The sequence below is a fragment of the Squalius cephalus genome (assembly GCF_949319135.1).
Source record: "Squalius cephalus genome assembly, chromosome: 15".
Taxonomy (NCBI): domain Eukaryota; kingdom Metazoa; phylum Chordata; class Actinopteri; order Cypriniformes; family Leuciscidae; genus Squalius; species Squalius cephalus.
Window position 1 is genome coordinate 35,964,784 of NC_137136.1, and position 12,152 is coordinate 35,976,935.

Genomic DNA, 12,152 nt, shown 5'->3' on the forward strand with positions numbered 1-12,152 from the left:
GCTTATCAAGGAGGGCCAATCACAGGCGTTTGTGAATTATGGACAGGCCATTGCATTTAATAATTGTATAGAGTTTTCTAGGTCATATTTCCGTTTATATGTCAGTTAACAATCTTTGGTGGAAAAATAAACCTAAAAGATTCCCCGTTTGGAGCACAAATGTCTCTAACAAACATAATCAGTGTGGTTGAACGCAGGACTGTGTGTTTTGAGCCACCGCGCGCCATCTAGAGGATTGATGTGGTTTTGTTTCTGATAGAAGTCGCTTTTCTCCTCTAGAATGAAGGATGAATTTGACTCTATGTCTCCTCTTTTCTCATGTATGCCCTCATAAAGGGCCACTTTAGGCCACTCAAATTTTTTTTTTTTTTTTTTTTTTTAGCGATCTGCACTAATAAACATCCTCAAATAATAGGCTTTATACTATTTAAGTTGTGTTTTAATAGTGAGTGCCTGCTGTGTTTCTCGCTCTGGCAGAGTCAGGTCTCATGACTTTCACAGGACAATAATCTCTCATGATCACATGACTGCAGTTACACTGAGCCACTCACACACACATGCTTATTGTCAAACTAAAGATTAGACTGTGAAAGAAGAAAATAATAATCAAAGTGCATGTCTTGAAGAAAATCAGAAGGTAATAACGACAGTTGGACATGCGTATGACATGTTCTGTTGTTATGTATTATTATTAGTTTATGGTATATTCAATTATTCTCACTCTAAGAAGGTTAATAACACAGAGGATTGTTCTTATTTTCTACTGGTATCACTCTTATTTCCTTCCTTCTCTATCATCAAGAGTATCACTGTGATATCTAGGCCTATAATGCTAAATAAATATTCTATTGTTATATGCATTATATAGTATAGAGTATAGAGTGTATCAGCTGCAACTAATCAATATGGATAATATCAGTATCAGTGTATCAATATGGATGTATCCATGTTGTTTAGATATTGCAACAATAAATATTATTAATTTACATTTATGTGATTGAATGTAAATGTAATATAGGTTAACAGTCAAGTCCAGTCACCTTTACATAGCGCTTTATACAATAGAAATACTTTCAAATCAGCTTCAGAATATTTAATAAAGACAGAATAAAGACTTTAATGTTAAACTGTTTTAAGGATGTAGGCCTCTGTTGTAATCTGTTAGTATCTATAATATTACAGCTAATAATAATATTATACCTAAAGTGTGATATCATTCTTCACTATGGGTTGTAATACTGTTTTTTCCTCGCATTTCCCTTAAGTTATTTGAAAGAGATTTAATGTAATATTTAATATCGCCACTGGAGGGCGAGCGAACATCAGCTCCTGTCCTTTACAGGACAAACTCGCTCTTTAAAATACAGGAATACCATAAGTGTTAGAAACTAAAATAATATATTATTGCATATATATATTATATATATATATATATATATATATATATATATATATATATATATATATATATATATATATATATATATATATATATATATGTTCCCTGAAATTTATTTGCTGACAATGACTTATTATCTGAAAATGCCTATTTAAATGTGTCTGTGTCTCTCTCTCTCTCTCTCTCTCTCTCTCTCTCTCTCTCTCTCTCTCTCATCTGAGAGCCCATCAGAATCAAAATGCAAATTACACACATTACCAAGATTATTTTAATATTTTTTAAAAGGAAGTCTCATACGCTAAACCAAGCTTTTAAAATAAAAAAAATACAGTAAAAAATAGTAAAATGTTATTCCAATGTAAATCATCTGTTTTCTATGTGAATATACAGTCAAGTGTAATTTATTCCTGTGATCTAAGCTGAATGTTCAGCATCATTACTCCAGTCTTCAGTGTCACATGATCCTTCAGAAGTCAGTATAATAGGATTTGATGCTCAAGAAACATTTATGATTATTATCAATGTTGAAACAGTTGTAAAACTTTTTTTTTTTTTTTTTTTTACGACCAATCTCACAATTTAATGCATTCTTGCTGAATAAAAATAATATATATATATTTTTAAACCTGCTTTGAACAGAACTGGGTCATTTTATCTTGAGATGGCACAATACTTAAAGACATTATTATTATCTGAACGTTTAAAACCCTTTTGCGCTCTTCAAAAGAAAGCTCTTCATAGACAGACAATGAGCAGAGGAGCGTTATAATGTGTTTATGGAGGTTCAGCGGATAATAAATCTATTATTATTATTATTATTGTTAATCTTTCATGATCAGGTCATTTAAACAAGTCTGGCGAGCGCTTGCCTCTGTTTGTTCCTCACTGAGGTCAAAGGTCATAGTGCATTCCCACTTTTCCTCATTGTGTCATTCATTGATAAAACATCTCTCCTCAGTTACCATATCTCTCTCTCTCTCTCTCTCTCTCTCTCTCTCTCTCTCTCTCTCTCTCTCTCTCTCTCTTATCATTCCAGGTCATTCATCACCTCTCTTTCTCTTTCAAAGTTCCTTCCTCTGTCATCAATACGACCTTAGCATCTCCCGTCTGACCTCTGACCCCTCTCCCTCTCCCTGTCCTTCCTCAGACACTCGTCCGCGTCGATCAAACCTCTCACAGAGAGTCTCATACGTGCACATGCGCGTCACTCGAGATTGGCCACACCGGACATTGACTAACTTCATTGGGAAAGATGGTGTGTGTGTGTGGAAAGTACCCTGAAGAGCTCATAAATCCCAGTGAGTGTGTGCAGGATTCCTTGTGGGATTGCTATAAAGAATGCGCACTTATTCCTGATCTACCTGTTCTTGTAAACGCCTCTTACACAATAAAGGCACTTGGGCAAGAGAGTGTTTTCCGAGACAGTGTAAATGCCTTTAAATGACTCAGTGAGAAGGCGTCCCGGGCTCAGATGACCCACGCTGGCTCCAGAACCGTGTTCAGATGACCCACTCCAGAACCGTGTTCAGATGACCCACTCCAGAACCGTGTTCAGATGACCCACTCCAGAACCGTGTTCAGATGACCCACTCCAGAACCGTGTGCAGATGACCCACTCTAGAACCGTGTTCAGATGACCCACTCCAGAACCGTGTTCAGATGACCCGCGCTGGCTCCAGAACCGTGTTCAGATGACCCACTCCAGAACCGTGTGCAGATGACCCACTCCAGAACCGTGTTCAGATGACCCACTCCAGAACCGTGTGCAGATGACCCACTCTAGAACCGTGTTCAGATGACCCGCGCTGGCTCCAGAACCGTGTTCAGATGACCCACTCCAGAACCGTGTTCAGATGACCCACTCCAGAACCGTGTTCAGATGACCCACTCCAGAACCGTGTGCAGATGACCCACTCTAGAACCGTGTTCAGATGACCCACTCCAGAACCGTGTTCAGATGACCCACTCCAGAACCGTGTGCAGATGACCCACTCTAGAACCGTGTTCAGATGACCCACTCCAGAACCGTGTTCAGATGACCCGCGCTGGCTCCAGAACCGTGTTCAGATGACCCACTCCAGAACCGTGTTCAGATGACCCACTCCAGAACCGTGTTCAGATGACCCACTCCAGAACCGTGTGCAGATGACCCACTCTAGAACCGTGTTCAGATGACCCACTCCAGAACCGTGTTCAGATGACCCACTCCAGAACCGTGTTCAGATGACCCACTCCAGAACCGTGTTCAGATGACCCACTCCAGAACCGTGTGCAGATGACCCACTCTAGAACCGTGTTCAGATGACCCACTCCAGAACCGTGTTCAGATGACCCACTCCAGAACCGTGTGCAGATGACCCACTCTAGAACCGTGTGCAGATGACCCACTCCAGAACCGTGTTCAGATGACCCGCGCTGGCTCCAGAACCGTGTTCAGATGACCCACTCCAGAACCGTGTTCAGATGACCCACTCCAGAACCGTGTTCAGATGACCCACTCCAGAACCGTGTGCAGATGACCCACTCTAGAACCGTGTTCAGATGACCCACTCCAGAACCGTGTTCAGATGACCCACGCTGGCTCCAGAACCGTGTTCAGATGACCCACTCCAGAACCGTGTTCAGATGACCCGCGCTGGCTCCAGAACCGTGTTCAGATGACCCACGCTGGCTCCAGAACCGTGTTCAGATGACCCACTCCAGAACCGTGTTCAGATGACCCGCGCTGGCTCCAGAACCGTGTTCAGATGACCCACGCTGGCTCCAGAACCGTGTTCAGATGACCCACGCTGGCTCCAGAACCGTGTTCAGATGACCCGCGCTGGCTCCAGAACCGTGTTCAGATGACCCGCGCTGGCTCCAGAACCGTGTTCAGATGACCCACTCTAGAACCGTGTTCAGATGACCCACTCCAGAACCGTGTTCAGATGACCCACTCCAGAACCGTGTTCAGATGACCCACGCTGGCTCCAGAACCGTGTTCAGATGACCCACTCCAGAACCGTGTTCAGATGACCCACGCTGGCTCCAGAACCGTGTTCAGATGACCCACTCCAGAACCGTGTTCAGATGACCCACGCTGGCTCCAGAACCGTGTTCAGATGACCCGCGCTGGCTCCAGAACCGTGTTCAGATGACCCACTCTAGAACCGTGTTCAGATGACCCACTCCAGAACCGTGTTCAGATGACCCACTCCAGAACCGTGTTCAGATGACCCGCGCTGGCTCCAGAACCGTGTTCAGATGACCCGCGCTGGCTCCAGAACCGTGTTCAGATGACCCACGCTGGCTCCAGAACCGGGTTCAGATGACCCACGCTGGCTCCAGAACCGGGTTCAGATGACCCACGCTGGCTCCAGAACCGTGTTCAGATGACCCACTCCAGAACCGTGTTCAGATGACCCACTCTAGAACCGTGTTCAGATGACCCACTCCAGAACCGTGTTCAGATGACCCGCGCTGGCTCCAGAACCGTGTTCAGATGACCCGCGCTGGCTCCAGAACCGTGCTTGATACACCCCTGGGTTTTTAACCGGTGGGTCGTGACCCGAAGAGGCTCTTGTGAAGAGATTTCGACAGGGAAGATAGACTTATTTCAACCCCTTCAGGGAGGCTCTCCACATCTCCTGTTGTTGATGTGTGTGTGATGACTCTGTGTGTGTGATGACTCTGTGTGTGTGTGAGCATTACTCTGTCTCTCACTTCAGGAACTCTCTCAGGATCGGGAACGTAAAGTCCACACTCCAGGCTCAGTAACTACTGAAGCTCCTATAACTCTGAGTGCTTTATTCAGCGGTGTTTAGCCCTCTGTGCTACGCAATATGATATAAATGAGGAAATTATTATTGGTGGTGTTTTTCCTGCTTAAAATTGGACACTATAAAAATATCAATAAACATTTTCATAAATGTTTTAATTTATTTGATTTTTAAAAGTTTGAGGCAACATTTGACTTTTTCATGTAGAAAAAAATAAATATATTTATTGAAAAAATCAATTTCTTTTACCAGACACTTGAACAAACACATTTATCCAGTTTATAATGTATCACAAATTTCATATTAATACAAAGTAACATTTCATATCCAGCTGTTGCTCTCAGGAAACATTGTACCGTAGTGGAACACAAGCATTACCAAACCATCAAGTTATCATATCAAGTTATCATATATACAAATATATAAAATACTCTTTTAATAAGTTTTGAAGGACACTACAACACAAGGGTCTGTCTTCCACAACTGCAATATTTTGATTATATTTTAAAATAAGGTTCAGTTTTTTCAGTCAGTACATTAGACATCGCGAATTAGCAGTGAACAAAATAATTTATTATACTTTATTATATTTTACAGAACTTATTAAGCTATGTTAAGGTTAATATATAAGTTGTTTATTGTTGCTTCATGTTTAAAAATAATTCATGTTAACTGTAGGTAATTTGTACAAACTTGACTGTGTTATAGATGTTATCACAGATATGCCGAATAAAGGACTAACAGGTGTGTTACAGATATTATAATGTTAAATGTTAATAATATAATATAATATAACATAATATAACACAATATAATATAATATAATATAATATAATATAATATAATATAATATAATATTAATTTCTATGCGTATATTTTGACTGTGTGTGTCTAATGTTTTGGGTCTAACTCATTTTAAGAACAGTTCTGTAACGTTAGTATGATCAGCAGTTTTGGTGTTGTGTAAAATCTGTGTGTTGAAGCAAATGAAGTTCAGATCCACTGATAAATGACTTCATTAGACATTGAGAAAAAAGGGAAGCTCGTGGCCGGTGGACTAGCGAAGCAAACCCTCCAACACTGAGGCGGAGAGCGCGGCTTTAGGAGGATTCGGATGTTTGCAGAAACACACCTTTGGACAAACGGAGTCAGTGCTTTCCTGAAGCGGGATCGTTTTTCAGAGGACAGAGGGTCAGATGGCAGCGATTATCACCCCCCCCCCCCACACACACACACACACACACACACGGCCCTGCCGGTCAGCGGTGGGCGACGGCTCAGACTATAGGAGCCACCATCACTCTTCCTCATGGCAGATCGGGCCCCTGAGGGCCCATCTAACCTATACACTTCTCCCTCTGTTTTCTTTATCTCCTACTAATTGTTTGTGTGAAGACACGATGTGGCTCTGGTCTATCAGACGGGTCTTGGCATTGTTCTGTAGTGTAATATGTGCATCAGTGTGTGTCCAGTGCGGATCTGATCGGTCAGTTGTGCTGAAATACACGGTCCTGATTCTCAGTGGATCTGCGTTTCAAGAGCGATGAAGTTTAGTCACAGTTTGAGAGTTGGTTTCACTCGTCTGTGTGTGTGCAGCGCAGAGCGTCAGTCTATGTACTGTATATGAGCATGGGATTCCACCACAGAATAAAAAATAAAAAAGGTAATTCTGACTTTTTAGCTCAAAATTGCATGAGATAGAGTCAGAATTGTGTGTTATAAAGTCGCAACTGTGTGTTATAAAGTCAGAATTGTGTGTTATAAAGTCGCAACTGTGTGTTATAAAGTCGCAATTGTGTGTTATAAAGTCAGAATTGTGTGTTATAAAGTCAGAATTGTGTGTTATAAAGTAGCAACTTTGTGTTATTAAGTCAGAATTGTGTGTTATAAAGTCAGAATTGTGTGTTATAAAGTCGCAATTGTGTGTTATGAAGTCAGAATTGTGTGTTATAAAGTCAGAATTGTGTGTTATAAAGTCGCAATTGTGTTATAAAGTCAGAATTGTGTGTTATAAAGTCGCAATTGCGTGTTATAAAGTCAGAATTGTGTTATAAAGTCAGAATTGTGTGTTATAATGTCAGAATTGTGTGTTATAAAGTCAGAATTGCATGTTATAAAGTCAGAATTGTGTGTTATAATGTCAGAATTGCATGTTATAAAGTCAGAATTGTGTTATAAAGTCAGAATTGCGTGTTATAAAGTCAGAATTGTGTGTTATAAAGTCAGAATTGTGTGTTATAAAGTCAGAATTGCATGTTATAAAGTCAGAATTGTGTTATAAAGTCAGAATTGCACGTTATAAAGTCAGAATTGCATGTTATAAAGTCAGAATTGTGTGTTATAAAGTCAGAATTGTGTTATAAAGTCAGAATTGTGAGTTATAAAGTCAGAATTGCGTGTTATAAAGTCAGAATTGCATGTTATGAAGTCAGAATTGTGTGTTATAAAGTCAGAATTGTGTTATAAAGTCAGAATTGTGAGTTATAAAGTCAGAATTGCGTGTTATAAAGTCAGAATTGCATGTTATAAAGTCAGAATTGTGTGTTATAAAGTCAGAATTGTGTTATAAAGTCAGAATTGCATGTTATAAAGTCAGAATTGTGTGTTATAAAGTCAGAATTGTGTTATAAAGTCAGAATTGCGTGTTATAAAGTCAGAATTGCATGTTATAAAGTCAGAATTGTGTTATAAAGTCAGAATTGCGTGTTATAAAGTCAGAATTGTGTTATAAAGTCAGAATTGTGAGTTATAAAGTCAGAATTGTGTTATCAAGTCAGAATTGTGTTATAAAGTCAGAATTGTGTTATAAAGTCAGAATTGTATGTTATAAAGTCAGAATTGCATGTTATAAAGTCAGAATTGTGTTATAAAGTCAGAATTGTGAGTTATAAAGTCAGAATTGCATGTTATAAAGTCAGAATTGTGTGATATAAAGTCAGAATTACATGTTATAAAGTCAGAATTGTGTGTTATAAAGTCAGAATTGTGTTATCAAGTCAGAATTGTGTTATAAAGTCAGAATTGTGTTATAAAGTCAGAATTGCGTGTTATAAAGTCAGAATTGTGTTATAAAGTCAGAATTGTGAGTTATAAAGTCAGAATTGTGTTATAAAGTCAGAATTGTGTTATAAAGTCAGAATTGTATGTTATAAAGTCAGAATTGCATGTTATAAAGTCAGAATTGTGTTATAAAGTCAGAATTGTGAGTTATAAAGTCAGAATTGCATGTTATAAAGTCAGAATTGTGTGATATAAAGTCAGAATTACATGTTATAAAGTCAGAATTGTGAGTTATAAAGTCAGAATTGTGTTATCAAGTCAGAATTGTGTTATCAAGTCAGAATTGTGTTATAAAGTCAGAATTGTGTTATAAAGTCAGAATTGCATGTTATAAAGTCAGAATTGTGTTATAAAGTCAGAATTGTGAGTTATAAAGTCAGAATTGCATGTTATAAAGTCAGAATTGTGTGATATAAAGTCAGAATTACATGTTATAAAGTCAGAATTGTGTGTTATAAAGTCGCAATTGCGATAAATGAACTCACAGTTCTGACTTTTTTTCTCTTGCATATTTATATCACGCAGTTCTGAGATATAAAGCTGCAGTTGTCTTTTCAAATGTTGTATTCTGTGGTGGACACCAGCTCCTGTATAGTTCAGTGCCTCTCTGTGCAGGTTATATCGTTCCGCCAGTAGGTGGTGCACGTCTCTATGAGTGAGTCGTTGTATTATTCACTCGACTGGTTTCTTCAAAAACTCTGACTCATTCAGAAGCTTAACTCTACTAATAGTGTGTACGTTACATGTTGCTTTCAGCCCACGTCACTCAGTCTGCACAGCATCACTGAGTTTAGGACATAAATAACTTCTTTAACACTCTAGAATGTGTCTTTAAAGAAATGAAAAACACTGTGTTAAACACACTCATGACCAGAGCAGATTGAAAAGAAATAAGAGTACACATGCGTTGTAAACCCCCTTTATTCACAATATAAAATTGCTTTAAATCCCTAAATGCTATGCCTGTATTTTAGAGGAATAGTTCATGTAACTTTATTTACTCATTGTCGTGTTTTTCTATGGAGGAAGACAAATGTTATTATCCATTCCACACACAGCTGTAACCTCACACACACTGAGGAACACAGTCACCTCCAATCGTCAGAAATGGACAGGCTTTTAAAATATCAGTATTTGACATTCAATTGACATTTTTAGGCTGGTCCGCCTGAGTGGACGTCAATGTCAGGTGATTGAGACAGCCAATCAGATCAAAGGAGCCAATCAGATCCCAACAACGCTCTAGTTTTACAGTGAAAGATTGCGTGGTGAGATGAGAGGAGAACATTTCATAAATAGCTGTTTTACCAAAGAAATGATAAACGACTGACTAATATCCAGTGATGCAAGGGTCAGTGCTTTAGTGATAATGCTTGAAATTCATTCTGTTTGTCATTCAAAGCTATTCTGTGGTTTCAGAGGACTTTTATGATGCTTTTTAACTTTTATTACGTTTATTATAGCTTTATGTTGATTCAATGATGTTTTCTGACCTTGATTAATAGACAAAAGCTGCTGTTTAAATAATACATATATTCTGGGAATGTCAAATTACGGGGTTTCACTGGAAATGATTAAATATTCTCTTTTACTTCCAAAAACTGTAGGCTACATTTAACAGTATTTAGTATTTACTGTAATATTCCATGAAATGTCCCAGTATGTCCAGTCTTTCACCATATATAGTACGGGAACGTTCGGATAAGGTTTGACTAGTGCACGTTTACAGTCTTTTACCGTTAAAATTACAATAATTAGTTTACATTGATATTTTTCTATATGAAAAGGAGATACGTATTAAACATTCTACATATACATGTAATTTTTTCTGCATACATGTTTGGAAAAACATGAGGATGAGTAAGAAATGACAGAGTTTGTGTATTTTTGTTGAACTATTCATGTATTCAATACTACAATTTCTAAATGTCAAAATCATATGTAAACAAACATGTGTTCATTACTTCAATCAGCTCATTGTTTCTGCCTTAAATTATTACATTGTTTAAATTCATACATTTTACAACTACATTTCTGAAATACATAACTTAGACAGTTTCCTCTGATAACAGATCACTGTAAATTGTAAAGTGGACTCATGCATTTTCTGTAAAGCTGCTTTGAAATGTATTGTGAAATACAAATATGAATTAAAGGAAATTATACAAAGATCAAACTGGGCTAAAATTTGAGCTCATTAACTACAAGCATGCTGATGAATCTCATTTTTTTCATTTTCAATGACACTTTTTAAAAATCGTATCACTAATTAAACACAAAAACGAGACACATGCTGTTGCATATGAACTCCTGAGTGTTGTGTGATCGGCTGGAAGAGTGAAGGACCGAGAGTAAAGTCTAACCCAGCCTGACCTTTGACCCTACACTTTAATCTGATCAGGGGTCAAGGAGGGGTCAGGCCAATCGTAATGACTTCCTTCCAATAACAGTGTGATATACGCAGAGTTTATCAGCGCAGTCGTGATTTCAGCACTGAATCCTGTCAGAAGTGATCAGCACTTTAATCTGCTTTAATCAGTGACAGCGTCTGATGAAGCTCAAACACAAGCTGATATACAGCATGATACTTGCCAGAGCTGTAAATCATAATGAGGAGTCATATGATTTCATATTGGGGTGAAATAACTAACCCTGTAATGACAGAGAGAGAGAGAGAGAGAGAGAGAGAGAGAGAGAGAGAGAGAGAGAGAGAGAGAGAGAGAGAGAGAGTTGTTCAAGCTTATATCTCTCCAGTAGGGGGCGACAGTTATTGTCATTAGTTGTGACTATTGTCTTGTAGTTCTGGTGCAGATCATGAAGTGTCTTGGTCACAGCCGTGACTGATGATGGTTTCTCAGTGTCATACACACGTGTGTCTTTACACACTCCACAGCTGCGAATAAAACACTGTTATTCTCCGGTTCCGTTGTTTGAGAAACAATAAGCGCTCTCCAAACGTGTGAGAATGAATCAACAGCTCCAGCTGGAAGGAACAAGTGAATGAGACGGAGCGGAAGAGAGAGAGAGGAAGAGGGAGAGAGGGAGAGGGAGAGAGACACAGAAAGAGAGAGAGAGGTCATCTGTTTCCTCTCTCTGTTACACACACACACCTGTAGAGAACAAACACAGTTTCTCTGTCCTGTGGGAAAACACTTTCCATGTGTTCAGGAGTTCAGTTCAGTTCCCATCATCATATTTCACAATGCTTTACTGCACATTTAAGATTTAGATTTCATCTTTATATTTTCTGTTTTCATTTTAATTTCAGTTGTTTTACCCACTTTGCAAAAAGGTTTATATATATATATATATAGTCAGAATTCCCATATATATAGTTTTTATTAATTTTTATTTCAGTTTTAGTTTATTTTGGTACATCAAGTTAAACTAAATGAAAAATGTCTCTTCATTTAAGGGCCCCTCCACCGAATGGGTGACATTTGCTTGTTGTAACTCTTCTAATTTAAACTTTATTTTTTGTATATTTTTTCAACACTGAATCTAATACTACACATATTTAACTATTCAAAATGTGTATTGATCAATTCATTTTTTTACAAGGTTTCTAAGTCGAGGACGGATGCATGTTTCCTCAGTCCTGTTACCAAAACTCATGTGCCATTAAAAAGCATGTCAATTAATTCCTTTGTTTTCCCCAGTGAACTGTTTTGTACTGTTGTATGTGCATTTCTTTGTCAGGACAGTCTGGACAAAAATGATATTGCACAATATGTCATGTTTCATTGTGTTGTTATCACAAATAAAACAATCGACTCCAAGCAGAAATATGATTACAACATCTTTAATAATATTTGAATAAAAGGTGAAGATGTCAATATTCCTGTGCCGGACGTCACTTGTTTGTACACAACAAGTAATGTGTCCGCCAGCAAACCTTCCCATGATGCAGTGCAGCGCCACACAGCCGAGTAAGA